This window comes from Struthio camelus, chromosome 1, assembly GCF_040807025.1.
Source record: "Struthio camelus isolate bStrCam1 chromosome 1, bStrCam1.hap1, whole genome shotgun sequence".
NCBI lineage: Eukaryota > Metazoa > Chordata > Aves > Struthioniformes > Struthionidae > Struthio > Struthio camelus.
Genome location: NC_090942.1, coordinates 147,515,094 through 147,541,774, shown reverse-complemented (window position 1 = coordinate 147,541,774; position 26,681 = coordinate 147,515,094). Strand labels below are relative to the sequence as shown.

General features: G+C 41.2%; 1 protein-coding gene across 15 annotated transcripts in view; it reads right to left on the bottom strand.

Moving 5' to 3' along the window:
* LOC138062951 (interleukin-5 receptor subunit alpha-like) overlaps positions 1–26,681 on the bottom strand; it is a 55,459-nt gene that overhangs the window by 25,921 nt on the left and 2,857 nt on the right. Inside the window, exons 1-5 of one of the 15 annotated variants that reach the window (XM_068922557.1) lie at positions 10,795–11,247; positions 3,890–4,066; positions 3,325–3,417; positions 1,258–1,300; positions 828–890 (exon numbers count right to left, since the gene is read on the bottom strand). The gene's annotated coding sequence lies outside the window, so the exon portion shown is untranslated. Of the gene's footprint in view, positions 1–827; positions 891–1,257; positions 1,301–3,324; positions 3,418–3,889; positions 4,067–10,794; positions 11,254–26,201; positions 26,632–26,681 lie in introns of those variants that run through there. The other 14 variants (XM_068922501.1, XM_068922549.1, XM_068922565.1 and 11 more) reach the window with 14 other exon arrangements.

Genomic DNA, 26,681 nt, shown 5'->3' with positions numbered 1-26,681 from the left:
TTAGCCACTTAAGTGATGTCAAATATAAGAAGTAAATACGAAATAACATATGTTTAATGAGCCTTGCTGATCAGTGCCTTCTATCCCCAGGATGTCTATATTTAAACCAAGTCTATGACTATGTGCTAGGGCCAAAGAGAATGTGTCCCCTGCTGAGCTGATCTCAAATGATAGTACTCCTCAGATCACAAGGTAAGACTGCAGAAATTACACTACTGTTACTGAAAGCAATCTGGATGGGAGTACACGACCTAACTTTGGACAAGTATATAAATAGCATCTATAAAAGTTATCTGGCCTGAACTGGTAGTCAGAGCAATAGGCACTTCTAGGTTGTCACTGATGTTGCCCATTTTAGATATCTACTTTAGGAGGATATGAACTGCAAATATCTTACCTACAAGCCACCTCCAGGTCAGCTATTTTCTGCATATTGCTAAGAGAGCAGAAATGAATCCTGCCATTTGCAAAAGTTGGTATCAGCATCAGTATATCAGGTGTTTGCTAATTTTGGGATACACTGAGCAAACAGATTACACGTTGGCCAAAGCTGGTTTTAGAAAGACACATATGCTTGTGGTCCTCTAACGGCTGAATATTTATTCAGAGGCAGATATCTTGATGTGAGACAACCTCTGAAGCTGTTCTGCACAGAATGCATATGCCTCTGTGGTCTGGGTCTCTTAGTCACAAACTAAATGATTTATTTTGGCTCCGAATATTTTCAGTACCAGATCTCTACATGCATTCCCAGTATGTTGTCCAGGGCTCAGCAAAAAAATCCCGGAACCATTGTCTGTCAAAATGTTCACAGTAAATTAACTGACCAGAGGCACAGATGATAAAGTGGGAAGAGAGCTCAGCAGATCCAAGATTTGCAATGAGGTTAACTAGAAAATGCATGTGTGTGTGTGAGTATAAATATATATACATACACATATGTAATTCTATTTTGGCACAATGCAGTGAACAGTAGGTCATATAATGAACTGTCGAGTTCTCATGTTGTTGTTATTTTTTTTAAGTGCTATGAAAAGACATAACAATGCTTTTAGGCAGAGAGTTCACCGCCTTGTTTCACTCTTGTACTAGGCTCAGCTGTGGCAGCAGTGCTATGGGTGGCACATCAGATGCCAGGAAGAGGCATTCAGCCATGCAGACAGCAAATAAAAAGGTGAGGAAATTCCCCTGCTTTATGTGCCTGGGAAAGAAGTAAATTCTGATTGTCCAGAGAGGGAGTGGGTGAGCTGTGCTTACCTTCATTTCTCACTAACGATGCTCCCAGAATGGTTCTGTTTGGCTAAAGTAAAAAACAGGGAAAACGTAAAATGAAAGCGGAGCTTCCAAGAGTTTATAATTCAACATATATTGACTATAGGGGGCTCATTCGTTCCCACAAGATGAGGCAATCAAAAATAGCCTTAGGAACATGTAGGTACATTGTTTAAATTATGAGAAAGGGAAGAATGATGAGGGAAAAGAGTAAAACTAAGCAAGTTAAATATAACGTACTTCTGGCTGTTAGTAAAATAACATTTGTGGAAAGCCCAAGTCAAAAGGGGACTTGAAACAGGAAAAGGAACAAAATAAATCTTGCGTTGAGGTACTGGAAACGAAAATAGAAATCATCTGGGAGGTGATAAAACTGACTGCATTCAGATGGAGAGGAAACTCAGTATTAAGGGATTTCATAAGCGCCACAGCCTCCAGTGGACTCAGTTATGAAGTCCAGGTCAGCCCTGTCCAAAGCTATGCCTGTAGGGTCTGCCTAATGGGTCTGCCAAGTCGTCTCTGGAGACTTGTGGTCTTTGTCATTGCCTCCATTACCCTTTGTTTGTCAGGTTTGTGTCTCTGTGCGTCTTGTCTATCATTCTCTCTGTTACTTATGACACCCTTTGAACTGAAAAGGTCCATGATCAGCTAACCGTGATGAAACAGATGCTCTCCCACTCCACTTACCCACCCTTACACTCACAGTGTCAGGGAGGGAAGATTTGAAAAGTAAGTCTGCATAAACTTAGGGGGAAAAAAAAAACAAACAACAACCACCCTGAATCAAAGAATCAAAGAAAGGCAGTTCAGGAGGTCATTACTGTTTCCTGGGTAAACTTTTGGTATAGCACTGAAATATACTTCTCTACTCAGTCGGTAATGAGCTTCTGTATCTTGTTCCCACAGGTGTGAAGACAGATAATATCAACAGGCTGAGAATGGGATTAGGCCATTGGAATTGTCCAATTCATGGACAGCAGGTCTATAAACAGGTACTGAAAAGTATTAGAGGTGGATCTAACATCCGTAATTCAGCAACGGTGGATGCCGAGGGAATATTAGGAGAATGAATTGCAGGACGCAGCCAGACTTGTGAATTATATCCAAGTAGCACCTCCTATTGTCATTACTGCAGACATAATACCAGACACACAGCTAGTCTAACCCCACAGCGAATTTCTTATGTTTATTCACAATGAATTAGTCCACAGAATACAGCAAAGCAAAAACAGTGCAACATAAGAATACTCAAGGCAATCAGGAGGGAATGGAGAGACATCCATAAACAAAAGGCTGTTGATCCATGACTTGTCAAAGAAGATATGTTTCCTTTTATGCCAGCATGGACGAGCAGAAACGACAGAATATTTTTTCTCAAAGGTATGCAGACAGGACAGTATGTATCTAGTGCAGTTTTAGTCACAAAAGGTTTTATGTTAGCATATAGTATAGAAAGTCTATGAGATTCAAAATAAAAATCATTGCGTAACATTTTGGAGGGGGAAAAGGTCCTCTAGTCCTTCTGCCTCTGAAGAAATGCTCTCTAGACAAACGTACTTACGGACATTACAATTTGTTTAATGGAATGGAAATGAAGTAATCTAAAAAGTAACTCAACTGGAAAAAGAAATATTTGATTGCTTTCTAAATAGTGACATGTAAACAAAAAAAAAAAACCTATTTTCAGTATAAAAGTATTCCTAATAATAAAAACAGTACTTTGCTTATACTTTACGATTTTCTGTCTTTCGTTAATCCCCTTGCTTTCATTATTGAACTTCAGCTACAGCCAATGCCTATTGGTTGCATCCCAACAACGTCTTGTTTTACAAAAGTAGGTTGCTAGATTTATATAAGGGGAGGTAGAAATGAAGACAGTATAGAACGTAAAGGTGTTATCCATTACCAATCCTTGCCATGGAGCTGCCAAGATATTTAGCACAACAGCTGCAGAGATTATAAAGGCGTATGCAAAATCCACCTGGTGAATCAGGGAAGTTGAAATTCATGGCAAGAAAACGAAAGTAGCAAAACAATCTTCATAAAACTTACAGAAGTTACTGTGAGAGTGGGAAGTGTTTAATTTTAAAAATTCAAGAGACCTGTCCGTTTCTTGAAGTGTAGATGTGTGCACTGGCCCATTGTCTGAAGGAAGACATTTTTTAAAAGTTAGTAGGACTGATTATTTGACTATTCCTAAACATATTAGGAAATAAAAGTAACATTTTAAGAAACATCACCTTTTAATATGTGCTTGGGAAAGATTAGTAAAGTCTGAAAAGACAATTTCAAGTTCTCTTGGAAAATATTTTGTGCCTGATTTAGAGGGTATACTCAGTCATTAAAGAACTAAATCCTCTATTCTTGTCTCTATGCAATTTATAAAGCAATCTTGTCTCAAGGGCATGATTTGTCTGACTAAGACATCCTTAACACGTACACCTCATTTAAAGCTGTGAATTCATATTTTTCAAAGCCCCTACACGTGACAGTACACAATGTTGCTATTGATTAAGGAATAATGAAATAAACAATGTAGGTCAAATACTTTTTAAAGTTGTAGGTAGATTAAGAGTTAAAATAGCAGTAGTATTTACATTCATTTTTCAAAACTTACCTCCCTTTTTAATGCCTGTTAAATCCTGGATACCTACGTATCATTTGTGCTGAGGAGCAGGAGAGGTCAGAACTTGAGAGTGTCTTGATTGAAGACTATCGTGAAAAATTGATTCAACAGACTTCCGTTTTCTCAAGGCACCACCTCAGGAAAGCCTGTTGTCACTGCCACCTCCTGCTATGGGACCAAAACACACCTCTTTCTTAATACATGAGAGCTAACTGGAACCTCAACTAAATTCTTTTAAATACTTTGAAAGAGGCTCAGCTTTTGATGGCTAGCTCAGTGGTCGAAGTGTTACCTTTTTTTCTTTCCACGCTGAGGAGAAAGATTTAAAAATCCTTTACACCTTGTGATGAGGTTTTGTAAGAAAATGTTTGATTCAAGCCATATAGTGGAAGCAGTGACTACGAAATTCAAGTGTGCATCCCAAAAATCATCCCAAACTTATTGTTATTCTACTGGTTTTCTGATGGCTAGCATACCTCTTTTATTACGCACCAAACAAAAGTTTAAACAGGCAACCAAGCATCACAGAACTAATAAAGGAAAAAGAACAAACAAATCTAAGGTTTGAGCAGGCATTGCTTTCTGTTTTATTCTTCTCATCAGAAGCTTTGCCAAGCTTAGCTTCTAGAACTCTCCTACTTTCATCTTTATTTGTAAACAGGATTAATTTTTGTTTATTGAATATGGAAATACAAGTCATACTGAGGTGTTATGAGTGGAAGTCTGGGGTTTTGGCTACCTTAATAATAGGTATTTTTGGTATCAAATTATCATTTTATTGATAAAAGTTGATATTTTGTATTCCAGCTTTCCTCCTTAAGCTGAATTTTGGGGTGAAATTTATGGATAAAATAGTTCAGTTGTTTCTGAAAATGCAGTTAGGAAAATATATGTTTCTTTATTCATGCTAAAAAGTTTATTCACTGAGAATCTGAAGCCCTCCAGGTTTTAGTACAAAGATTTGAAGTAAGCCTATGTTGTCAGGAAAGCTTTTTTATTGCCTTTTAAAAATTTCCCAAATTTGGACAAGGTATTAGCCTCTAAAAGTCTCATTTCATATACACTGGTACAAAGGGTTGAAGAGATGAAGCAATATTTTTTATCATGTGCTAGCTGTATATAACTCACTGTTGTGCTCCCCTATGGAGTGAAGAAAATGGCCCTTCTGCTTTGCTTTTCCCTATCTTTTGGTATAAAGCACACAGCAGGGAACCTCGAACAAAGGAAAGCTCCCATGTCCCCCCTCTCCCTTTTATGGCAGATTGAGAAGGACAAGAATCACTTTCTCCTACTTTTGTCTTATTAGCTGAAATGGTAGAAGCCTAAAAATCTTCATCTCAGTGCCAATCATGGGTTGCTATGGTTAAACACGGGAAGAATTTTATTCTTTTAGTGTATACATTAAAACACACATAAGTGAAGAAAAAAATACAGATGTCATACCAAATCTCAGTGAATATTTCAGCTTCTTATTATTACAGCCTTAATATACACAGCACGTGACTCTCTTTTATCAATAATATATTGTGTTTTGCTGTGAATACTATGACTGTTTCATACCTAGCTTTCCCTTATACATAGATTCAGTAAGTTAATCATGGTCTTATATTAGAAAAAATGTGTTTAGATCCATGTATTATTTTATTGTTAGTGTTAAATAATGCAATTATACAATGTAAGGCTGAAATTACTGCCTTAATCTCTAATGCCTTGCATCCAGTTAGTCCTCTGTTTTGGGGTTCATGAGACATGGGCTCAAGGTGGGTACGTTAGAAAAAGACATATCTTTCTAACAACAGATTGGATAAATAAAGGTCAACGATTCTTGAGAACTTCCACTAAATTTCAAAGTACGTTGCCGCATACATTTAACAGAGAAGACTGTGGCTTAGAACTTTAAATCCAATGGTAACAGTAGCAAACTAGACTCAGTACCTTATTTTTTAGGTGTATAAAAACATTCTGCTGTTGAATCTTCTGCTTACTAGCAATACATTTAAATTTTGTTGGGTTTAAGTGTTGTTCACATATTGAATTAATGACTGTACATTAGTAATTGTAGCACTTTTCCTCCTGTTTAAGTAATTAACTTAAATTAATAAAATACTGCAACGGCTGACTTCAGAGAAAACCCATTCATTACCTGGTGGCATGTTTTCTGGAGTTTTCTTATAATTTAAAGTAGTTGTAGATAAAGATGAAAAGAAAGAATTTCAGAATCATATACTTCTAGGGGATTTTTTTTTCAAGCTGTTCACGCAAAATAACTTATTCAGAAAAGCAAGAATGATAGCAATTTAGCATTTTTATTTCTACCTTTAATAGACTCTCAGCCTGAACTCAATAATAGTTCCATTTTATCAAAGTACTGCATTGAGACCACATATAGATTTTGGGTGGTCCACAGCCTTTCACAAAATGACATTTCATATAATTAAAAATATCCATAAAGACAACACACTGAGCAGGATATTAGCCTTGTTTCAGTTGTCCTATAAAAAGGAATGGCTGCTAATTATCCATAAAGCCAGCACGCTGCGAAAAATTCAGTACTTAGCGATCATTTCTTTTGTAGGCATCTAAACCGTGGGTTGAGCTAGTTCCAGCAAACCCCCATGCATCTGACATCTGGCAAAAGGACATGGGTTTTTCCCTCATCACTACTTCCTAGAAGTTTTTGTTTACTGTCTCAGTACAATTACTGTTTGTAATGATGTGCTGGGGGCATTTTAAATGCTCTTTAGTTCCATCTCTGTTCATGTCAGTACAGAAAGAGGAGAAAATCACATCTGTCACTTCGTACTGAAGTGAAAATGAAGTTTCAAAGATTCAGATCGTTGCAAATCAAATGTTTCCCTGCAAAGGGATAGTGAGCCAGTTATCTCAAAGGATATCAGTAAGGTAAAGAGAGTATCCTGAAAGTAATATGTACTTGTTAAGCAAAGGGAATTTTACAAGCAGTTTTGTACTGCAATGAATAAATCGTAATCATTTGGATCATTTAATTCCATTTTGAAGCTGATCTTGTGTTCTGTTTTCATGTGATAGGGATGGCATCTCTCCATAAGGCTTCCTACTCTGAATCTCATGTCTCAAAATGTGATGTTTCTTTTGTTGTGAATTACTTTTGGAATATTTTTCAAAGTAGATGCACATATATATGCCAATACAAGGCTTGTCTGAGAAAGTCATCTCTTGGAGAAGATGTCTCTTTGTTTTCCCCAAACTATCAGCTACAGTAAGTAGCCTTCTGTTGATTTATGTGAGTAGACATCAGACTCTGAAAGTAATGTCCTCTATGGCAATGCCTCTGTTTTAGTTTCTCTCTTTTTCTACATCTGTTAAGGTCAATATCAATTATAGCCAAACTCTACATGAAGAGATTTATCAGAGAGAATGTGCTGGTTTGGGGCACACTGTAGAGTACGCTGACTTTGCATAGGGGATGGAAACGCATCCCATAAAGGAGTCCAATATTATATAGACATGCTTGTGCTCAGCTAATCAGGAGGAATCAGTGAAGAGTTTGAGATAAAAGGTAGTGCCAATGGTATCGTTGTTACAAACGAATTGGACTAAATTAGGCCCATTTAACATGTACTGTGGAATATGCACTGCTTTTAATAGAGGAAAGAAAGAGGAGGGAAAAATAGCAAAACACAGATCTAATTTTTTTCTGAATAAAGAACCGAGGCACAGGGAGGTTATACAAATTTTCCAAGAAAACAGAAATAGCTGCAATAGCTGGGAGTTGTTGCTATTCTCAGGATATTTCCATTTTAAACTTTGAGCTACATAGGAAAACATAGGAAAATTCAGAACAATAGTCATGAGCTGATACTTCACTATACATACAAATTCCATCTGGGGTGATGACGGTCAGGTCAGTGACAAATCATAATAATTGTGATGACAAGCAAACTAAGAAACTAAGGCTTGAAACAGATGATTTATCTGTTATTGTAAGAACAATATAGTCATACATCCTGAATATTTCTAGGAAGATTAGAAAAGATTTTAGGTATTAGGTAAAAGGTATTAGAAAAGATAAGCTATATTCCATGAAGTTATCTTTTTTTCAGAGAAACTGGTGAGAAACTGGCTTAACACAGAGAAAACTCCTAGATGCTTAAGAGCTGATTACCTATTCCATATGTATTGGCATCTGATTATTAATTTCTGCAAGCATTCCTGATCAGATATTCAAGCACTGACAACAGAAAATGCAATATATATATGCTTGTCAGCTGTAAGCTTCTGGAATCAAATGAGAGACTAACAAACCATATAAGGTAGCCGTCAATTAATGCTTAGATCTTAAAGTCAGTTTAAATCATTTATGGCTGTCATGAAGCAAACACCATACATGGTTATGGGTGTGCAATGTTTCTCTTACTGTACTGGAACTACTACAGATCCATGCATATCATTTTATATCTCAAGGAGGCAGAGACTTTGATGCTTCCTTCTTTAATTCTATATATTGCCTGACATTCCCAGTTAAAAGGACAAAACTGACCTACTAAATGCACCGCATCATTCCTTCACCTATACAATGTGTACTGTATCTTCTTGTTAGACCTATATTTCATTCCCAAAGGACTTTGGCTATTTCCAGTGTGTAGCACATGAACATATAAAACAACTGAACAGACAGTGCTAGGAGGAAGCAAGTGAAGAAGGCCTTATGGTACATGTTCATTTTTGTCCTAAATCACAAGTCCAGAGGTGGGATCAACCCTCAGCTTGGGAACTGACAGTCTAGGATTAGGATTCAGCAACAGATTTGGACACCTAAAAATTGGCATCTACAATGAGCTACCTGTTTAGGCTGCCACTATGGTTAATGGAGATTGAACTACAGTAAAGAGTAAACTAACTACAGAGAGAGAGAGAGAGAGAGAGAGAGAGAAGGAGACTCATCTCACCTTAAAGCAGACACAGATAATCAACCAGAAGAATCATACCTTAAACTGCATTGACTAGATCTCTCTTAACAAAAAACAAATTTGGAGAAGGAGACCCAGAGAGGTTGTAGAGTCTCCATCTATGGAGATATTCAAAACCTGACTGGACATGGTCTTGGGCAACCTGCTCTAGCTGACCCTGCTTGAGCGAGGGCATTGAAGCAGATGATCTCCAGAGGTCTTTTCCAACCTTAGCTATTCTGTGATTCTGTGACTAAGCTCAGATGTCTACATCTACTTGTCAGACCCCTGAAATTAAGTGTTATCAATGCCACTGCTGTTTCCCTTGTTTGTATAAAAGCTTTAAAAATAGATAGATTGAAAAAAAATGGACTCTGAAAAAGACTATTCTTTTAATTCCATTCCTTTAACAGAATAGCATTCATTTTTCTCCATACTTCATTTATATAGTCCATTTAAGAATGTCCTTCAGTACAGCTTCATTCTATTTTCCTTCCCAGATGGTAGGCAGAAAATGTTTTAAGTGTTCATAAAAAATCGTTCTCCTTATAACATTTTTAAATTTCAAGTCTTAATTTTCATTCTTCCACCATTAAGACCTAGGACTGGCTCTGGCAATGCTTCTATTGTTTCACAAATGGTTATCAAAAAACTGCTTCCTATCTAGATTACTGAGGATTTTGTAAAGTACCTTCTAAATCCTCCATTTGAGTCTCTTGTCTTATAAATCTGTGTTCAATGAGGAGTTTTTTAGTATTACCGTAGGGTGCTCTTTACCTACTCAAGAAGGACCATGTGTGCAGATGACATTGCCAGTGAAAATGGGCATACTGTTGTCCCTGTGTAAGGGACCTTACATAGCCAGTTGTGGAGGAGAAAAATTCTATCCACCTACTTTATCCATCGTTTCTGGAAGAAGTTTCTCATTCTTTTGGCATTCCTTCTCTATTAAACTCTAGTTACCTAAGATCACAATAATGAAGAGCCACACTTACTGCTCAGTAGAAAGAAAATTGACTTGTCACCAAGCAAATTGATGACACGCATAAAATTCACCACAGAGACAGGCAGAGGGAAAACTATCTATTCATCTGCCTGGCACTAGTAAATAAAGGACTTGTTTTTGAAACAGATAACACAATTTCCAAAACATGTTGACCTCTTTACAATTAGTCAGACAAAAATATTGGCATTGGCCACTTCTGCCACTAGGCAGATTTTCAATAATTCATTCTGTATCAGAGAAAGATAGCTTTCTAGATATTCTGCTCAACACTCTAACTTGCTTGCTGAGACTCTTAGCTCCTCATTACTACTCTAGAGAGCATAAAAACAAAAAAAAAATTCTTCTAAGTTCTTGTGGTCTTTCAGTCTCATATCAGTGAATATACACTGAGGAAGAAATTGCACTGACTTAGAGTGAGCTACCTCTGTGAGTCATGACACTTAGCATGACAATAGCTATGCTTGGAGGAGCTGTTCCAAGGACTCTTGAGCAAGTCTATTCTTACTCAAAATACTGAGCTATCTACAGGCACTGCTATTTTTCGTTTTTAAAAACATCAGGAAATATTTGTGATAAAATCTTAAAATGCTAGACCACAAACAAATCTGGCTTATGAATTTTAGAATGTTTTGTAAGGAGAACTTTCTGAAATCTACACATTTGCCTTGAAAGTAATTTCAAAGAAAAGTTCAATATATTTTTTGTAATTGCGATGTAGAAGACACTTGAGTTCTCAGGCTAAGCATTAAGATTTGGGGGAGGGGATTACCAGACAAAAAGCTGTACAAAAGTGGTAGTGGGAAAGCTGAATAAAAATCCCTCAAGTGGAGTAGGACTGCTCTAGCACAGTTCTGATTTCCTCGACAGAGAAAGAGGTGAGGGTTTCCATCTCTGTGACGAATTTGAAAGGAAGGAACGATGCCTGCCTGAAGTTTAAAAAAGGGATGATGCTAGGGACCTACCTTTGGCAGATGTTCATAGCTGTTGCAATCCATGCACAATTCAATCCTTCAGTCCCACAAGAGAGACACATGTTTTTTCTGATGGGGAGGATGAAAGGCTACAGCCCTTTACTGTCTTATTTCCTACTGCCAAACTTAGATACTCCCCATTTAGCCTGTTGGAGAGTCCCAGCCTGACATGCCAAATGCTTCTTGTTATATGGTGATTTCTCAGGGCTGCAGCTTCCACTGCATGCCTAACATTTCCAAATCCTCTTCTGCACTCAGTCAAATGTTACTTTCCTTTTCCCATAGATTCACTTACTCAATTGTCTGTGTGTGACGAGATCAGCTAGCTAGTAAATCAGATGGATTCTTTATCAGCCACAGGCTCTGTTTCCTTTTCCTCCCCCGCCTCGTGCACTTGAGCATATAAGTACACCAGCTCTCTTGAGAGAGGAGGATTAAAAGGTTGTCTGGCTGAGTCAAGTTTCTAATCATTTTGTGAAACTGTTCCCTGGGTTAGGCTGAGTCATGTTAATTCAGCCACTTCCATTTTCTTTTATCTGAAAAGTGCATGTGACTAAATGTTTTTCTTCCTTTCATATAGTCATTCTCTAGCTTAACAAAGGTTTATTTCTGAAGAATCACCTAAGTGTTCTAAAAGCCAGAAAGACCTAGGAGGAACATGATGTAAATTCCGTGCAAATATGGTAGAGCTAGGTAATATTTGTAGTAGGTAACCTTACTAGAAAGAGAACACTTCCAGTCTTACATAACGTGCTGTCTGAAAACACCAGTACCTCCATCAGCTAAACAGATATTCGTGCCCTGTGCAAAGATCCATTACCCTCCACATCAGAAGAACGAGTTTCAGCTGCCCTTTACTTAGATGTCTATCTAAGGCTACCAAGTCTGAGTTCATCACCCTGGCTTCACCTCACAGAGAGTGAAGAGAAATTAACATGTCATGAACTAGATGCTTACTCTAGGGCTTATAAGGCAGATCACATGAGCTATCCTCCAGAGGTGCTCCTTTGGCCTAAAAGGCCACTTGGTTGAGACTCTGGTTCAGCCTAAGATATAATTTTTAGATGGTTAACATTAGAACAATTTCATCTATCCCTATGGGATTTGTAATGACTTTTCCAGAAATAACCCACCTCTTGATAAGCTTTGGGAAGATAGCCACATACATAAACTAAAGCCTCTTTCGGGTGCATTACATGAAGGCTATGCAACACTCCAGCTTCTCCTGAAATTGCTAGTAACCTGTCTCAACTGGGTCATTATTTCTCATAAACTTAGCATGTAAATTAAGGAGCAAGAAGCATCCCTGCCTACACTGATATGCAACTTTTATGCTGGTGAGGAAGAATGTCCACACATGAAGCCTCTGAGAAGAACTTGTTTCAGAAGAGTTTTCCTCAGAACACTTGATGTATAGATGATCTCTAAATTAATTTTAATTCACTGTTACACTAGCTTTAGCAAGAAAAAGCAAAGCACTGGAAACTTACTTTAATGTCTATTGCACCAAAATGTGAATTTTAACTTATTTAGGTCATTTAGCGCTACAGAAGCAGATGGCACTCAAGGCCAAGATATGTATCTCAAGATCTTAGCACTCAAGATATGCATCTTTCCTTGTTACATCTAGAGCTGCCAATACCTGCAGTCAGCCCAGTCAGTAGAAACTGCTGGATAGTTGCTTGCCTTCCAAACAAAGGTCAGCTGCCCTGCTGGGTAGAAAATTAACATTTATCATATCCTGTTAGATCAACCCTGTGACGATCTGGCTGGGTTTTTGACATTTCCTACAGGAACAGAAAGAAGACAAATCGAGAAAAAAATATCATCAGCAAGTCAGTGGCAGGGACTGGCAAATCTGAGAAAGACGTGCCAGTGTGACAAGGATAGAATATAAACAGGCCTTTGATCTGGTCCATTCAAAAACATTCTAAAAATATATAACAATATAAATAATATTGCAATCTTTATGGTAAGATAATGCAGAACACGTCAATGCTGTAAGGCTGTAATCTAATCTGCAGAGATTTGTTGTCATCGTTTGTCATTTGATTTGCATCTACCTCTTCAGTTTTGTTGTACAAAAGTGCTACATTCACATATATCTTCTGCAGTGACTAAGTCCAGCAGAATTCAGGGTGGCTGTGTTTCACAGAGACCATCAAGACATTTTCACATGGTTTTTGCATGTGATCTGGACTAAATAAGCAATATCACTACAACAAAATCTATATTGTAGGAGGGAATTGTCAAAGTTAAAAAAGCACAGGAGCAAGTCTTTGACCAGTTATATCTTGAAGAACACTGCAAGTATCCAGGCATTGCAGAGCGCAGCACCATCACCGTGTGTCATATTAGAGATATGAGAAGAGATTCCATTAGCTCCCCAAATTGAAGTTCCATAGAAACAAAGTCTCCTTCAATAACTTATTACCCACTCCCTACTCGTTTATGTCTTGTTGAACTAGTATCCCATTGCTGACATAGCAAAAATGCTTATTAGAGGGACTGAGGCAGTCTGACAGGATGAACATCTTACAGTGCGTGGCACTTTACTGCTAAAAGCAGTTGCTGAGAGACCACCTCCATACAGGTGAAAAGGGTACTAAAGAGTACTTGATGGGGATTAAAAAGTACTACATCTTTTCTGAATAGCTCGAAGGAAAAAATGCACCAGCTTGAAAACTAGAAGGTAAATAATGGTGAAAAAGAGTTGAAAGAAAAAAAAAAAGCAAGATTGGCATGGATAATATATCAGATCAATCAATGAAGTGCTTCTGAGAACATATCTGCTCTAATGAAAAGCCTTACTAGACAGTAAGCTTTAAAATTCAGTAAGCCTGAATTAACTAAGAAATTCAGAAAGGCAGAGGAAGAACGTCGACAATTTACTTCCTTAATATTTTTTCACATGGTAATGCTCCTCAGCATAGCCAAAACCAGAAATGACTAAAAAACCTGACCAAACTGCAAAATTCTCTGTGAGTCAGAGCATAATAGAAAGTATAGAAAGAAATTGAAGTCTTTACATTGCCACTGTATCAGCGCAGTTTCAGATTGATGCATATCAACCTTCTGGTGATCACCATCTACTGTCATTGTAACGTAAGATGCAAAGGAATTTTGAAACTAAAAAAAAGTCCTTTTGGTATAGATGTTTGTGTCTGCACTAGTCACATTCAGCTACCCTTATTGTCAATGAAAAGAAATACACTCGGGCAAGACAATGTTCACTCACCCCATTCATCTGCACCCAGAAAACATCGATTTCTCTTCCCTGAGTCTGAAGTGAGCCTAGAGTGACTAACTGAAGTTGAGATATCTGCAGTGTGCTGTTATAATCTGCACTTCCGAGATGAATTCCACCTGTCATGTCTTCTTTAACCTTCACTGTTTGTAAGCTATGGTGTATAAATAGACTGTAAACAAAGGAATAAATTATTTTGGTGAATAAGCATGCAGCACTGATCTGCTGCTTTTTGGTAGTAAGCTCTGCTAACATATTGGAGTTTTAGTAAAAAAAATCAAACATAGGAGTTAACAATGTTTATAGCTAAACATATTCAAAATATACTCAGTTTTCGGGATTTTAAATAAATTGGTGTATACGAGGTGGGGGGAAAGTGAGGTGACATGTTGATATTCCATTAAATAGGTAATATGGCTTCATGGAGACTGGACTTAGATTTCAGGTTTTGACAGATGCCAGCATAGGATATTTCCTGAAGAAGAGATTCAAAATCACTCCTGCAATTAATATATTAAGGATATAATTTCTTTTTTTATATTATTTGCATTGCTACATAAATAAAAATTAGCCCAGCACAAGAGTAATTAATACAAAGTTCTGCTCCACTGTAGACTTATGTTTCACCTGGAGATCTCTGTTCCTAACCCTAAGAGTTGCAGAGTTATACTAACAAATGTTTCCACTTTTGTTTGCTTTGATTCAGTCTGAAATAATAGGGCAGAAGCATAAGCTTTGCAGCATACTTACTCAATTTCAAACCTACACTTCCATTTAAATAGGAACATTTTGAAATGCTGAGCTTGGAGTGCATGAACAGAAATACCCAGCACAAATAAACACATGTCTTGTAGCTAAATGTCTAGAGTGGCCCAAAGCCACTAGTTTCAGAAAACAATTCATCTTTTCTTCCTGAAAGAAGAAACGTGTTTTGTCAGTATTCAGGAGAAGAATTAAAGTAGAACAGACACAAACCAGAGGGCAAAGTGTCTGACTAAGAGAGAGTGTCTGATTGCAATTAAGACGCAAAAATAAGCCCTCTTAAAGCCACATGTGGACGTTATCCTGCAAGCATGCAGTTCATTGCTGCATTCCTGGCTCACAATAATGAGCCTTAAAGTTTCTATTACTTGGGAAGATCCTCAGAGTGGCCACATGATGGTAGCCTGGGATCAAAGACAAGAAAACATCGACTTCTAAATCTCGAAAGTAAAAGAAATAAGATGAAAAATAATTTTTCTGGTAAAGTTGAAGCAAAGCTCATAATCAACCACCATACAATGAGGAGCTGAGCTATATTTCAGCTTCCAAGTAGTCTGATACCCAAGACAGGGCTATTCAACATACATATAGACCCCATGCCTAAATACTCCAGTTATCTGGAGCTTATTGCTGTTGTGCTTAAATTTATAGCTAACCAAGTTATCCTTACATTCCCTTAGCCACGTGTGGTGGGCATATCATCAGTTGCAGTCCCCTGCAATTTCCCTCTATTTTGAAAGTACAAAACACAAGAAGTAAAACATTTAAACACATCTTGCTATAGTTTTAGAGTATCTTATTCATTATAGAAATGAAAAGCTTTAACTGCATGCCACAGATGGAAGCAAAATGAGGTTTTTGGATAAAATCGGCCAACTTTATAGTTTGGGGAGACCTGGCAATATTTACAGATTTGAGCTGAATTCAATTAATAGTTTCTTAGCCCCTTTTTTGGAAGGATGTGAATTTTACATTTTAAGCTTAGCTGATTCTTGTAGATAGGTGAAGATAGTAATTGTTCCGAACAGAAAACTTCACCGGACCTGAAGCTGGCCCGTGGCTTGGGCAATTCTACTGCACAGACGTGTATTCATTTGAGAAATTAAAAATAAATAAATAAATAAACAGTAAAGTTTTAAGTCATATCCAAGTTTCCAGTATCACTTGACATCTAATTCTGGTATCTCAAGTTCTAAGATGTCAAATTTAAAATAGATTAACCCAAAGAAACAAAAATAAAATTAACTGAAAGTTTTCGTTTTGTTCATCAATTTCTTCTTGAACATAGGAGCAATATTACAGAATCACAGAATCGTTTAAGTTGGAAGGGATCTCTGGAGATCATCTAGTCCAATCCTCCTCCTCAAGCAGGGTCATCTGGAGCCCATTGCCCAGGATCACATGCAGGCGGGTTTTGAACATCTCCAGCGAAGGAGACTCCACTACCTCTCTGGGCAACCTGGTCCAATGCTCTGTCACCCTCACAGGAAACAAGTTTTTTTCTCAGGTTTAGATGGAACTTCTGTGGTTCAGTTTCTGCCCGTTGCCTCTTGTCCTGTTGCTGGGCACCACGGAGAAGAGACTGGCCCCATCCTCTTGACACTTCCCCTTCAGATACTTATACACGTTTATGAGGTCGCCTCTCAGCCTTCTCTTCTCCAGACTGAACAGGCCCAGCTCCCTCAGCCTTTCTTCAGAGGAGAGATGCTCCAGTCCCCTCACCATCTTCACAGCCCTCCGCTGGACTCTCTCCAGTAGCGCCACGTCTCTCTTGTAGTGGGGAGCCCAGCACTGGACACAGGACTCCAGGTGAGGCCTCCGCAGGGCTGAGGAGAGGGGGAGGATCCCCTCCCTCCACCTGCTGGCAACACTCTTGCAACTAATGCAGCCCAGGATGCCACTGGCCTTCTTGGCCACAAGGGCACCTTGCTGCCTCATGCTCAACTTGTTGTCCACCAGGACACCCAGGTCTTTGTCTGCACAGCTGCTTTCCTGCTGTCAACCCCCAGCCTGTCCTGCTGCAGGGGGTTATTCCTCCCCACGTGCAGCACCCTGCACTGGCCTTTGTGGAGCTTCCGGAGGTTCCTCTCTGCCCAACTCTCCAGCCTCTCCAGGGCCCTCTGAAGAGCAGCACAGCCTTCTGGGGTGTCAGCCACTCCTGCCAGTTTTGTATCGTCAGCAAACTTGCTGAGGGTGCGCTCTGTCCCTTCCTCCAGGTCATTGATGAATACACTGAACAAGACTGGACCCAGGACTGACCCCTAGGAGACACCGCTAGCTACAGGCCTCCAACTAGACCGCGCCACTGACCACAACCCTCTGAGCTCGGCCATCCTGCCAGGTCTCCATCCACCTCACCATCCACTCATCCAGCCTGCAGTTCCTGAGCTTACCTATGAGGATGTGATGGGAGACAGTGCCAAAAGCCTGGCTGAAGTCCAGGGAGACAACATCCACTGCTCTGCCCTCGTCTCCCCAGCCAGTCGTTCCATCGTAGAAGGCTGTCAGGTTGGTGAAGCATGATTTCCCTTTGGTGAATCCATGCTGACTACTCCTGATCACCTTCTTGTCCTCCAGATGCTTAGTGAGGACCTCCAGGATGAGCTGTTCCATCACCTTTGCAGGGTTGGAGGTGAGGCTGACAGGCCTGTACTTTCCTGGCTCCTCCTTCTTGCCCTTTTGCAGGAAGACTGCAGTGACACTGGCTTTCTTCCAGTCCTCAGGCACCTCTCCTGATCTCCAGGACCTTTCCAAGATGATGGAGAGTGGCCTAGCAATAACATCCGCCAGCTCCCTCCGCACTTGTGGATGTATCCCATTGGGGCCCATGGATTTACAGATTTCAAGTTTGGACAAAAGATCTCTAACCCGATCCTCCTCGACCGAGGGAGAGTCTTCCTTTCTCCAGACTTCCTCGCTTGTCCCCAGGGTCTGGAATTCCTGAGGACTGGCCTTAGCAGTAAAGACTGAAGCAAAGGTGGCATTCAGCAACTCTGCCTTCTCTATATCCTTTGTTACCAGGGCACCCGCCCCATTCAGCAGCGGGCCCACGTTTTCCCTAGTCTTCCTTTTGCTGTTGCTGTATTGGAAGAAGCCCTTCTTGTTGTCCTTGACATCCCTTGCCAGATTTAATTCCAACTGGGCCTTAGCCTTCCTTGTCGCATCCCTGCAGACTCTGACAACGTCCCTGTATTCCTCCCAAGTGGCCTGTCCCCTTTTCCACATTCTGTGTACTTCCTTCTTCTGTTGGAGTTTGGCCAGGAGTTCCTTGCTCATCCATGCACGTCTCCTGCCAGCTTTGCTCTACTTCTTACTCAGAGGGATGCACCCATCTTGAGCCTGGAGGAGGTGACGCTTGAATATTAACCAGCTTTCTTGGACCCCTCTTCCTTCTAGGGCCCTACCCCATGACAGTCCTCCAAGTAGCTCCCTCAAGAAGGCCAAAGTCAGCTCTCCTGAAGTCCAGGGTTGCAATCCTACTCATTGCCCTGCTCCCTCCTCGTAGGATCCTGAACTCCACCATCTCATGGTCACCGCAGCCAAGGCTGCCCCCAACCTTCACATCTCCAACTAGACCTTCTTTGTTTGTTAGTACAAGGTCTAGCATTGCACCTCAAGTTTCTGGTGTCTCCACCACCTGGGTCAAGAAGTTATCATCAGCGCTCTGCAGGAACCTCTTGGACTGTTTGTGCCTAGCTGTGCTGTCTTCCCAGCAGATGTCAGGGTGGTTGAAGTCCCCCATGAGAACTAGGGCCTGTGATCGTGAGGCTACTTCCAGCTGTCTGTAGAAGGCCTCATCGATGACTTCTTCCTGATCAGGTGGCCTGTAGTAAACCCTCAACAACAGTGTCACCCATGTTAGCCTGCCCTTTAATCCTTACCCATAAGCTCTCAACTTGCTCTTCATCGACCCCGAGGCAGAGCTCCACACATTCCAGTTGCTCCCTCACATAAAGGGCAACTCCACCACCTCGCCTTCCTGGCCTGTCTTTCCTAAAAAGCACGTAGCCATCCATGACAGCATCCCAGTCATGTGAGCTATCCCACCATGTCTCTGTCACTGCAATGAGATCATGGCCCTGCAACCACATACAGATCACTAACTCTTCCTGCTTATTCCCCATGCTACATACGCTGGTATACAGGCATTTCAGAGAGCCAATCGAGCATGCAAGCTTCCCAGGAGAGGTGCAAGAGGATCCTCCATAGCCATGTCTCATGCTGTCTCCCCTCCATAGCCATGTTCCATGCTGTCTCCCCTGGCTGTATGCACCCGCTGGAGGCATCCTGACTTGAGTGGTGTTTTACTGACTCCCCTATACCACTCCCCTTCCCCCATCTTGCCTAGTTTAAAGCCCTCCGTACCAGGCTGGCCAATCTGTTGGCAAAGACGCGCATGCTCCACTTGGTAAGGTGGATCCCATCGCTCCCCATCAGCTGTCAATCTTTGAACAGGGTCCCATGGTCATAGAAACCAAAGCCCTGCTGCCAACACCAGCAGTGCAGCCAGTTGTTAACTTGGAAAACTCGTCTACTCCTCTTCCCGTCCTTTCCCCTCACAGGCAGCATTGAGGAGAAAACGACCTGGGCTCCCAGACCCTTGACCACCATTCGCAGAGCTCTGAAGTCCCCTTTGATGGTTTCCAATTTGCCTTTTGTGTCATTAGTGCCACATGGCAGAGCAGCAGAGGGTAAGAGTCTGCTACATGGACAAGCCTTGGCAGTCTTTCCATGACTTCTCTTATTCGAGCCCCTGGCAGGCAGCAAATCTCTCTGGACAAGAGGCCAGGTCGGCAGATAGGTGCCTCTGTCCCCTGCAGCAGGGAGTCACCCACAACAATCACTCACCGCTTCTTCTGGGTGTTCCTGCACTGCACAGGGTCTGCCAGGCCAGTTGCCTCCCTTGGAGCCATGCCCAGCTCCTCCTCAGCTTGGAGGGTGCTAAACTTGTTCTTCAAGGGCAAGTCTTGAGGAGGAGTAAGAGCCTTTCTCCTTCTACCAGAGGTCACCAGCTCCCAGCCCTCTTCAACAGTGTTACGATGTACGGTAAGAGACACACGGTACTGAGCCCTCTGACAACTCCGCTGCAGTGGGGGGTGGGGACTCCTGGAGCTGCACAGTCTCCGAGAATACCCTGTCACTCTCCTGCTCATCCTCTTGGATGCTACGCAGCCTACTAACTTCCTCCCGTAACTCCTTTATCTGGCGATACAACTGGCCAACCACAGCATACCTCATGCAGGAGAGCTGACTGTCAGCCCAGGCCTCACGGAGAGGCCCCAGGCACTCCCAGCAGCCTGACACCTGCAGAGCTGCATCTGCTGTCAGAGGGTCTGTCTGGGTTGAAGCCTCACACAGAGCTGATGCAGCACCTCCAACAGCCGCTGGGGAACGTGCTCTGCGGCGTGTCATGACCATGCCTGCGGAAAGACACACCGCTGTGGAAAATGGAGAGGTGCCTTCTTTACCTTCTGGCGCCCTTCTGCACGAACTGCTGCGTCTGTTCACTGCCTCTGTTTGCTGCACTCTTATTATTCTTTCTTAGCACCAGCTAGGAAGAAGACTAAGTGCAATTCTTCAATTTGTTATCTTGTAAATTAAAGGTTTCAATACCATTCATATAGAGCCCATACAGAGAACGGTTTTAGGAAGAATATAGATGTATTCAAAAAGTCTGTGGTAGGCAATGCTGGCCTAGTAAAAGATGCTTTTAGAATACCCTGGCATGCAACTCCCCTCCCTTTCATAAGCAAACCAAACCATCCTTCAAACCAAGACAGCAACTAAGGAGGAATTTCATCTTCAAGTTACCTGACTGGTAGTTAGGTCAAGCACTGATTATGAGACTATGAATGACAAGCGACTGGAATGCAACTGTGTGATAGCCGCCCCACAGGTAAGGGTGGGACTCAGGATGGTGCAGCCCATAGAAGAGGAGTTTGCTTTGGGGTGCTCACCAGGAGTTTAGGAACCCCAGGTGCACCATGGCCAGAGCCACCACACTGTGGGGTTACTGTAGCCCTCCACTGACCCCAGGAGTGCAGAGCAAACTTAGTCAACAAAGGAGAAGTGACACTGCAGACTCACACTGTAGAGCATCTAAGTAAGTCCTGTGGAATTTTGTTCTGAAGCTGACATCTGTTCAATATGTGTACTGATAGCTGTTGAACGTGTGTACTGTCATCTGTTGACTGTACTGCTGAACGTTCTGTTGACCATCCTGTTGGCATCGATACTGTTATTGCCTGAGGCCATCTGTTCCGTTGTCCAACTATGGTCTGGCACTGATTAACTGAATAATGAACTAAGCCCAGGAAGGATAAAAGAAAGTAAGCCACATACCTCTGCTTGGACTCGGACTCACTGTCAGCTGGCTTGCGGACCCGACAACCCACCCATCAGCAGCAACGCCCCTGATGTCAGCTGCTCGGGAGAACCTGAATCTTCCTCGTGCAACTCAAGTGTGGTAAGAACAGTCCAGGAAAAAGGGAGGGGTGGCCCATAAGGACAAGGAAAGGGTGAGAGCAATCATTATACTGTGCATCCAAGAACGGTCATTGTACTGTGCATCTATAGTTTAACCGTAGAGCTCTGATATTTGCACTCTATTTTTAGTTCTTTATTATTCTTTTTGGCTTTTTTATACTTGTAGATTGTCTGCCGTTAATTGTTTACTGTTGTCCAGTGTCCGTCATATGTGTAGAACCACTTAACTCTAATAAAATCTTATATCTGACAAATGATGATCTCTTGCGTCCAGTGCAACTAACCCCGGAATCTGAAAGAATCTCGGACACCTCTGTAGTGGTGCGTCACATTGTGGTTCTCCAAACCCTTTGTACAAGTAATCTTGCGCATTTTGTGACTTTCCATTTAGTCATACATTCCCAACCATTGGTTAAAATGCCTACATTAAAATTGATAGCACGTTGTTTACTTCATATGACTGTTTTCTGAAGGCTTTAACTTTTCCAGTTTAAAACCTTTTTTCATAATTAAGGGAAATTCACTTGACAGGAAATTAATACCCGCCCTGTTTCCTATATCCTAAATCACTGTGATTCAGTTACGTCATAGCCCAGCTTCCCCCGACCTGGAACTTGCAGTTGTACACACTGTTCTGAGCGTCTGCAGGCTTTACTTCCAAGAATTACTAAAGCTGAACAGACACAAGAGTGACAGGACTACCTTTATCCTGTGGTAGGACTCTTTGAATTCCCCTACAGACAGGAAATCAGAACAATTCAGTTCTGAGCAGCTCGGTTCTGTTTATGGGTATTTTCCTTCTCTCTCATTTCCTGTTTTATGAAGACAATAGCTTACTGAGTAAATCCATAGGCCCGAACACAAGGACTCACAAGGACTTCCAACCTCCCAGACTTTTCCATAATGCAATTTGTTAAAATAAGCTTTTGGCTTGCTATTTAGCAGTTACTTATGGGCATGCTTGATGCGAGAGCTTTAAGTAGCTACATAATTTACCTCTTCTCAGATCCGTGCCACTAGCATGTGCTAGCACGCGCTCCAGCCCTTCGCTGCTTTGGGAAGGCTCTTACTGAAGGGACTATGGCAAGAAGCAGCATTGCCTTTAGATAACTGAGCACAACCTGTGTCTTTTTACTGACACCCCTTGGCTTCCTCAGCATGACCACTTGAATTTGTTCATTCTACCAATCTCAAATACATATTTTTCCTTTGAAATCACAATATTGCCTTTCTTGGAACACTTATCTTGTGAAATGTGTAACACAACCATCTTTAGTTCTAGTATGAAGCCAAAACTATATCATAACTCTCCCTCCTCCCCATATCACCCTGACCACTGACAATACAGCATTTGTTTTTCAGGAGAAGCCTTTTACTTGAAGGCAAACCACACTCAAATGAAGTGCCATTTTTTTTTGGGAGTTCACACCAAGTCTCACAGAAATCAATCTGCTGAATGCTCTGTAATTCTTCACACCTCTGAAAGCAAAGAAGAGCACTTATCTTTCATTTTTGGAGTCTTGGTACCCTTTCTATTTCTACATTTTCACAATAATTCTGCATATGTTTATTCATCTGTTGGAACAAGCCTTCAGTGAAAAGTCCCTTGCACAGTCTTTTCTGCAAACTGATACATTTGAGAAGGGCGGGATTAAACAAAGCTGAATAGTTTCTTTTAACTGAGAGGGAACTAGTGACTGCCCTCCCACAAAGTGCATTACTTCATCTGCTGTTAACCAACATAAGTACCATCTCTCTATCTATATTTTCTGTTTGATCTACAGATAGCTAATCAAAAAAGGGAAAACTATGACAGTTTAAGTCAATTATCTTATTTCTCTGTGACTGCATTATAGTAGCTACTGACTCTATGTTTTTCTCTGTTTCCTTTGTTTCCCTCAGTTCATGTTCTAAAACTTTTGATTTCTGTTCAGACAATCAAGCTGCCATTCTAAAGAGCAGTTTTACAGCACACTTTCACCTTTTCTGCCATGTATTACTACAGGGGTAGGAAGCTAGCAAGGGCAACTTTACAGGTATCACATATTGGAAGACTCTATTTTTAAAAAAACAATGCTTGAGAGGCTGTCAAGGAGAGAATTCCACCTTTGCATTTGGAAATGCAATGCAACAAAGATTGCAAACCTAGGTGGAGATTTAAAAAAAATGCTTCTTCTATAACATAAGCAAGTAGCCCTGCCTTTACAGTAGTCCTGTAACAGACAGGCACAGTCACTTCTGCGTACTGAGCTCAAGATTGAAATCACGAGTAAGTGTACTCTGAGCCTTTCTCAGCCTTATGGGACAAATGTAACATGAAATATAGCTGTAGTAGCTGCATCATCAACAAAAAAAGTGATGTTCTGCAGGCCTCTGAAGAGGTTTTGCCAGTAATTTGTTAAACATCAAATGCAATTCTGGACCTAAACTGAGCAGATCATCATACTAAATATATTCATTAATTTAAGTCAAGTCTGACAAATTGTTTTCAACAAACAAAAAATAAATAAGGAAGGAATTTAGAAAACTGAATATTTTATCATTTTGTACACAACATACAAATTTTAATTTTCGATGACACTTTCACTTCGGAGTCTGCCCCAAAAACATTATAAAGCCTAATCCAAACACAGTATTTCATTTTGGTCAAATAATGTATCCTATATTACTTCTCTGAGCCTTTTTTTCCAAAAAAAAATGAAGAAAAAAAACCCCAACCATTCTCAGCTATGCCAAAAAAACTAAAACAAAACTGATCATCCCATGCTAAAATATTATTATTTGCTCAGATCTAAATTCCAATTTAAGTGTCTGGGCCCCAGCGTGCCCCTGCCCCATTGTGGGCTTCACCGAGGCTGGGGGTGGCAGGGCCTGTGCAGCCAGGACAGCCCCCTCCCACCAGCAGCTGCGGGGAGCAAGAGGCTCCATTGCAGGGCTGGATCCGACCCTTGTTCGCCACCCTGACTCCAACCCGCGGTGGTGCCCAATGCCCTCCAACCATGGGGGCTGCCCACGTGGCCCTGCGCCCTTGGCGCGGGGGGACGGACCCAGGCGGCCAGCACTGGACCGGCCCTGACGGCAGCCTTTGCCCAACAACAGCCCCAGGGAGCCCCCAGCCTTGCTGCCCCCTGACAATAAGCTCTATTCCTGACTTCCCTGTTTTTCCTATTTGTCCTCTTGCAGATGCTCATCATAAAGAAACTCAGGTTTAAGGTCTAACACCCCAAACTCCCTCTGAACAAGAAAGAATGGAGACATGAAGCAAATGCAGAACAGGTATAAAAGCGCTATTGACCATTGCTAATTTATTATGAGATGGAATCTTACAAGTTTATGGGACTTCTGCTGTAGTTTCACTTCGGCTTCTGCCTATCACTTGTACTTTGCATTACAATGGAGGCACAAGTTTCACAAGAGGCTTCTTTTCTTCATGTCTGACATCCTTTAACTGGCAAGTAGTTGAGGTGGACTAAGGGGGTCCTCATGTTCCCTGTTCTTTTCTTTCTCTCTCACCTGAGGTCAGTAGATACTGGAAGAACAGATCCTACATTGACAAAGAGCTGAAATCATAGTATGAGTGACTCTAGGTAGATGAGATGAGTGCACTTTCATCAGCTCCACTGCTCAGATAGATAAGTCACAGGATCCCAATGCCAGAAACCATCAGATCACCTATCCATCTCACATTCTGCCTCACTTCTACCTAAACCCACACTTGAATTACTGCAAAGTCAAAGGTAAATAAACCCTTTTTTACTCTAACAATGAAGGAAAAATATTACTCGCTCTTTATTCAGTACATACTTTTTTGCTGAAGAACACTTAAAGGTTCTCATGTCATCCCAAATGATTTTATGAAGTGGAAGCAGCATGAAATGCATGAGCAGACATGCCCATATCACAGAGATTTTACAAATCTCCAGTTAAAAAAAGTTACTCCTACAGCAGTAATTAGGAGTTACAGTAGTTTGCTGAATCACAAAGGAAACTATCCACGTACCATGTGATTGCATATTAGAATTGTCAATACTTTAGAAATACCAATTTGAATAAAAAATAAATTTGTAGAAGAACAAGACGATCATCCAGCCCCATTTATATTTGCTTATACAGCCCTATTTCTGTTAGGATATATAAATATTAATTGTGATACAATTTAATTGCATAGTTACATCCTTTCCAAAGAACACCTACTTCATTCTGTGAACCTCATCTCAGAGTCAACTGCTTAGCTTCCAGCCTTGCACAGCATTATTGTCATTTGACTGGGTAGGATTTATATAAAATATTAAAAAATAGGTTTCGAGTTCACTGAGGCAAACCTGTCCCAAAACCATAACTCACTCTGGCTTTATGAAAGTCTCTATGATAGAAAATGAGAAAGAGAACAAAAGGTCTTGCTTTGCCTCTGTAGCTCCTGAAATGACATCTCAGCAAGGAGCTAGTACCGTGTTGTCTACACAATAAATAAAATTGAGGAATTGAGACCTGAGGAAGAGGAAACATCTTTTTTTTAGAAACCCTCAATTCCTCCTCTGCCCAGAAGGCTGATCAGAATCAACCTGTAAAAGATACAGGCAAGCAGAAGGACAGGTCTGAACTGATCTGCCACTCTTCCACAGAGATATAACAGATGTCCATAGTAACGTTAGTACACTCAGTGAACATTTTAGCTTATCAAAGTTGAAGGCTGTGATTTACACTAATGACTTGCTTTCCCCTTTAAAATGATTTAAAGGTGGGAAAGGCAGAGGGATCTGTAATTACACTGAAAGCGCATGGGATATATGAAAGAGCAGCTACTACGTTTCATCAGCTCATGCAAGCTGCTTTGCTGAGCAAAGGACTGAACCCCAGTCTTCAGTGTATAAAGCAATTGGGATGGCACTTAAGGGCTACTCACCTCACGTCATGCAAATCTGGGCAGGAGGAGACCTTCATGCCTGGGTGTGGACAACCTGTTGTGTTAGTTCACGATTTTGATGAACGCACTTGGACAGAGGATGTTCGGAGTCTGCAGCCACAGGGAAAAGGGAAGTGCACACCTTCCTGGGACCAGGGCAGTAGTGCAGACAGGTGAAGTAATGTTGATTTTTGTTAGATCTGAGCTGCTCAGAACATTTACATGCATTAAGAAAGTTTTTCTGAGGCGCATGTCGAACTCACCCTGCCCAGCAACATCCGGACACATCAGGAACAGCAATTCTGTTAAACAGAATTGCTGGTGACATTGGTTTGTTACCTATCTACAGGAAACGACTTTGAGGCTGCGTGCAGAGGTGTGGGCTGTTGTCCAAAGTACCAGGGTTATTGTCCTGCAGAGGGCTGTGACCCTAGGCAATGAGAAGGAGACAATGGAGGGGCTTGGAACAACGGTACCTGA